General features: G+C 33.8%; 1 long non-coding RNA gene across 1 annotated transcript; it reads left to right on the top strand.

The window, feature by feature from the left end:
- Positions 1–1,176: 1,176 nt before the first annotated feature.
- Positions 1,177–4,878, top strand: LOC137402068 (uncharacterized). The gene is made up of 3 exons (XR_010979440.1): positions 1,177–1,316; positions 2,691–2,747; positions 4,780–4,878. It is a non-coding gene; the product is annotated as an uncharacterized lncRNA (long non-coding RNA).
- Positions 4,879–5,297: the final 419 nt, after the last annotated feature.

The following is a 5,297-nucleotide window of genomic DNA, read 5'->3' as shown; positions in this document are numbered from 1 at the left end:
GTAGTTTTCAATTATTATCATGTATGTTTTAATAGGAGTTGCATAATTTCCAATTAGGGATTTTAAATGTTTTTCAATTTGATGAATCCAAACATCTATGTTTAGAATAATTGTGATTAGAAATAATCACTGCCAGAGCAACGAGCTATGGGGATCAGTGAATGTCCAATTTGGCGCAGCAGACCCTCAATGCGAGAGTAATTACGTAATACCTATAGAGTGTCTCCAGCTGGACAAAGGATGAGAGAAATTAACAGTAAATGACACAGCAAAAGTGTAGCAGTGCCCGGCTTTGATAGAGACACACTAACTCTGAACTTTGACGTTCTTACTTACTCCAATGCTTTTAGTAAAAGGCTTTCAATAAATTTTAAAGATCTTGTATTTACTCAGATATCAAATATATTAAACTGAAAAAGAAAATATTTAACAAAAGTTTTTACTGCCGCCTAATGTAGCAGTGTTTTTAAACTACTGTCATTGACAATCAGTTAGCCATGATGGATTAAGCATGCCGATAGCTTGTGAAAGGTATACTGTTTTAAAGCATTGCAGAAAGCCCTGCAGTCTTAAAATAAATTTCATAGACATACCAGATAGGTGAGCCTTCCAGAAAGCATTTAAAAAGCATTAAAAGGCACCTATATGCTTCAAATGAATTTTTTTCTAAAGCATTTTATGCACTATGCAAATATTGTTTTTTAAATTTGTGCTCAAATTCATCCCCGCTTTCATCATTGCCTTTTGAACTAATGATTTGGCAAGTCTCTTGCAGTTATTGTTTTAAAAATATAATGATATATTGTATATATATATATATATATTATTGTGCACGTGGTAGCGTATAAATTAAAACCATCAAAAATTTACAAATCCTGTAGTGAAGTTTATCTTATTTTGAAATTATCAGTGTGGCACTCCTTTGTCCGCGCATGCTAAGGTGAGGCCGGGTTCAGACCTGGGGACAGCTGCGTAATCTCGACTCATTATGTATCCAACAGCAGGAAAGCAAACAAATTGTGTAGCTGCGTATGGGCATCAAATTAATTTAATTGCGCAAATGACGACATTTCTTTCTGTAGGACATAATAGTCGCGCACTCTGAGCTTGTAGTCCATGAGCGATGCTTGCATAACAGGTACTCTGTCACACGTGTCTTAGATGCCATATTGGTTCGAACCAGGCCTAAGTAAGGCTGTAAATCTAACCCATTCCATCTCGTTACAGTCAGGCTTTTAGCTTTAGTTTCTGATTTAGACGAACAAGGATAGGCTAAAACTCTATTTAAGAAATAGGACAGATAGTGGAGGTAGCAGGTATGTGTGCTTATGCTTTAGCTCTGGCTTACCATGTACTTTGGAGATTACATTGAACTAAAGAATTTATGGTTGTCACTCATCCAAAGTAACAAAAAATTAGGATTTTTATTAGAAGCCTGAATGATTGTAGCCTAACATTTATTTCATATTCATGTTTTTAACGCAGTCATTCTGACTTTATATATGTGTTAGTCGTATAACAACTGAAAAGCAGAAAATCAAAGAAGAGAAAGGATGTTATGAATGCTTAGATATAAAGTTATAGGGAGCAAAAAATATGCAGGTACAAAAACCCACCTGATCGCGCAGGCCAAGACAACATATGTAGTTTTAAAAGCTGAAGATAACTGTAGAAATGTCAAGTGATTTGTAAGAATTGAGAGTCGCTATCCTTGGTAATGTTTCCGTAGATATGGATTACAGAAAAATGTTGTCTTGCTAACTGGTTGCTAGATGCATGCTTTACATTAAAGCTTCAAGGTCGCGAATGATAAGTTTTTCAACTTTTTAAAGATTTCAAGGGATTCAAAAATGTACAGCAACTGTTTCAATAATATGGTTTACAGAAGGATGTTTAAGAACTGAATAGTGAAATGGTATATAATTTATATTGTAATATTCATACAAAAATTATTTCCGTACCATATGCTTATCAAAGCTTCCATTGCAAGGCAAAAGTTAGCAGTAGTTAATTTTTCAGTATAGAAATTTAGGACGAAAAATGGATGTAAAATGAGCAACATTGTATAATGCTAGAACTACATGTAGCATCAGCTTTGCTAACAAGGCTTTGTGAAGGATATTAGATACGCATGACATGAGAAAAATCTTTTACCATGGATGTTTATATTATTGAATGATATTATTAATATTCCCAGTTGCAGATATTACTTAAGAGAAAATGACTATTTTGCCATAAGCTTAGCTTTTGAACATTTTTTTGATTGGCTAATCAACCATGATACAGATACATGCAAAATAATTAAGCTCTCTGTATACACATTAATATGCTAGTTAGCAACAAATTTGTGTGTAGCATTAGCAAAATCAATGGCTAAAATTTGCTTTATAGTTTTCCAGTGTGCTGCAGGACACTTTTTGTCTCTTGTGAGCTTTAGCTTTCAGAGCCAGACATTACCCAGTTCAAGAACTGAAGGTCATAATCTAGTAGCTAGCATTATTTAAACATCCATTTGTGTATAGTTGAGTGTATGGCATTATGTAATAGCGTGGCTGGTGATTGTTTAGTTCAGAGAAATGGCTAATCCCATCAGCCACTGTCAACACCTCGCTGGCACTTGTGATGTACTGTCTAACTTATCTTGGTCAACATGAATGCATGGTCACCATCAATTGTCTTTTTTTCTGTAGATTCTGCAATCGTGTTTCGTAATGATGCTATGATGCCTGACTTGCTTTTGGTTGCAGGTATGTACTGACAAGATAAAACAGTGCGACTCCTTTTTCAATTTTATTTTCAGGGTTTAATTATATGGTCTATAATTTTGATAACAACTGTGTCTTAGTCTTTAGCTGAACGCCCTCTTTTCTTGTTATTTTGTTACTGTTACTCATGCCAACAAGAAATTTAAAAATCATATTGTTTTAACTAATTATAATAGGAAAGGGTGGAGTACTATTTAAGATAGCTTTTTCTGTAGGCCCACATAACAAAAATCATAATTAGCAATCAATATAGCTCTGGTCATGACATTAAAATGAACATTTTTGTGGTTTAGTGTCATGCTTAGCCTCTGAAGATTGATTTCAATGTTTTCCAATGTTTCTAACTTGAAAGTTTTGAACTCTTGAGATTACACCATACTGACCCTCTTATAAAGCTAAACCCTGTCTATAACAAATATGATTTCATCTAGTTCTTAATAGCCTAGCCGACTAACCTTACCCACACTGTGTATTACTGTTATCATGGTATTTTGGTTGACTTTTGTTAGTAAAAAGTAGTATTATACTCACTGGAAATTCGGGAATTATGTTCTCTCAAATCTTGATATTTAAAAGTTTGAGTATTTTTATCTTGTTGGCTAGAATTTTAACTGCTGAGTTTGAGATTTGGCACAAGAACTCTTTGAGCAGAATGTATAAGTGCTGGGTTTACTCCACTTGAAATATGTGCAATATTCAGCAACTATGCTTGCTATGGACTAATGCAACTCGGGAAATAATTATAGTTACATTTAAATATCACACTGACTATGCTGGTGTCATGTATTAGGTTAGGTTTTACAAAAAAAACACAGGAGATGTAGCATGTTTCAGTCAGTTCAACTTGTTCAATTAAAATGACGTAGAATGGTGTAGTGTTTTTATAATTTTAGTCTCCAATCTTCTGATTTGAGATTATCACGCTTGTTGTCAATGTTTTTTGTAGTTGTACCTGCAAAACAAAAGAAAATTATTTTTCATTTGTTTTTAAAATTTAGGTATAAGGAACAATACTAACCAAAACAGTAAATAATGCAGTATCTCATCAATGTTAGCCCTCTGAACCCTCACAGCTGGTATTACGGAATTGCGTAGGCTGTGGCAGAAACCTTAATGGCGGAATACAGGCTTCCATATGGTTCTGTTTACAAAATATGTTTTTAAGCAACAGCAAAAACTAATAAAATTAATTCTTGCGCAGGATGTTAGATTCTAAATTTCACTTCCATTTTTAACATTTTTCATTTATCTTTATCTACTTCTTTCATTATAATAACACATTTTATTAGAATGATATCGCGAAACAATCAATATGACTCATTCGTTGGTAGGTCATAAATGACTGTGATACAAATGTGGAATTTTATGATAATAAATATAAATTTCCAGTATATTTTGAGTCATGAAAAGATGATGAGCGTGCTATGGATGAATATTATCTGTAAATGTTTAATGAGTGTTTAAAATCGTGCGAACTTTTATAGTTTTAGCCCGAATAATGGTGACATACTGTTTTTTCTGTTTGATGACATCTGCTGTAGGTTGTCCGACTTTTTGTACTGCTGTTTCACCAAATATCATTGCATTGTTAGCACGTTTAGATATATTTGGTAAAAAATTAATAACTTCGGATTGCTGGACATATTGTCTAGGTTTACTGACACGCATTGATTAGATCGAGCAAGGATCAACGGGTTAAAACTCGGTTTCGTATCATGGATTTTTACAAGTTTGTATTTATATTTAACAACTATGATATTATCTTACATGTATTTACATAGCATTGTCTAATTTATTTGAAAATTAGAGCTTTAACTAGCAAATGTGGTTGCTGTCTAATGACACAGGCTTGGGTAATATTTCATACCAAGGGTTAGTACAAAGCCATTTGCATAGCTATTCATCTATAACATCTCGTGTATTGCTTTTCATTTGACCAGCACTTTATGTATTTCTATATCAAATTCATTGACATACAAACCGGTGGTGACTCACGGTTCTTTCATCTATATAGGCCTGGGCGGTCATCAAGGTCCTCTTCCTTGCATTGTCTTCCGGAAGATTTTGGCGATGAGTAGATCATAAATGTCAGTTGAACGCTTCTTCCCTGTCATTAGACATGTACCCAACCTAATTTTGAACAGCTGGTAAGTCATCATTGACTACTTGACTTGATGGGCTTTGTACTTAATGACCTCCCATATACTCTCAACACATTAGTCATAACTTATAATAAACTTTCATGGGTAGCAAAATCGTAAATGATACAGAATTTGAAGCGAACACGAGTCAATACCCAAACCGGCTATAGGAAATCAATTGATTCTTCAGAAGATTGTGTCAGTCTACCCCAAACCTTCAAAATAAATATATTGTTATATATATATATATATATAACAATAACCAACGAATAGATTTAAGAATTCAAGCAATTTATGTTTACACAAATTCTGTACCGTTCACTATCTCACTACCCACTTTCGCCTTGAAATTCTAGAAAATTAGAGTTGCGAGCTTGCAAGGTGGTTTTTG

Source organism: Watersipora subatra, chromosome 8 (genome assembly GCF_963576615.1).
Source record: "Watersipora subatra chromosome 8, tzWatSuba1.1, whole genome shotgun sequence".
Lineage (NCBI taxonomy): Eukaryota > Metazoa > Bryozoa > Gymnolaemata > Cheilostomatida > Watersiporidae > Watersipora > Watersipora subatra.
The sequence above is the reverse complement of the archived record's forward strand: the minus strand, read 5'-3'. Positions and strand labels throughout refer to the sequence as shown.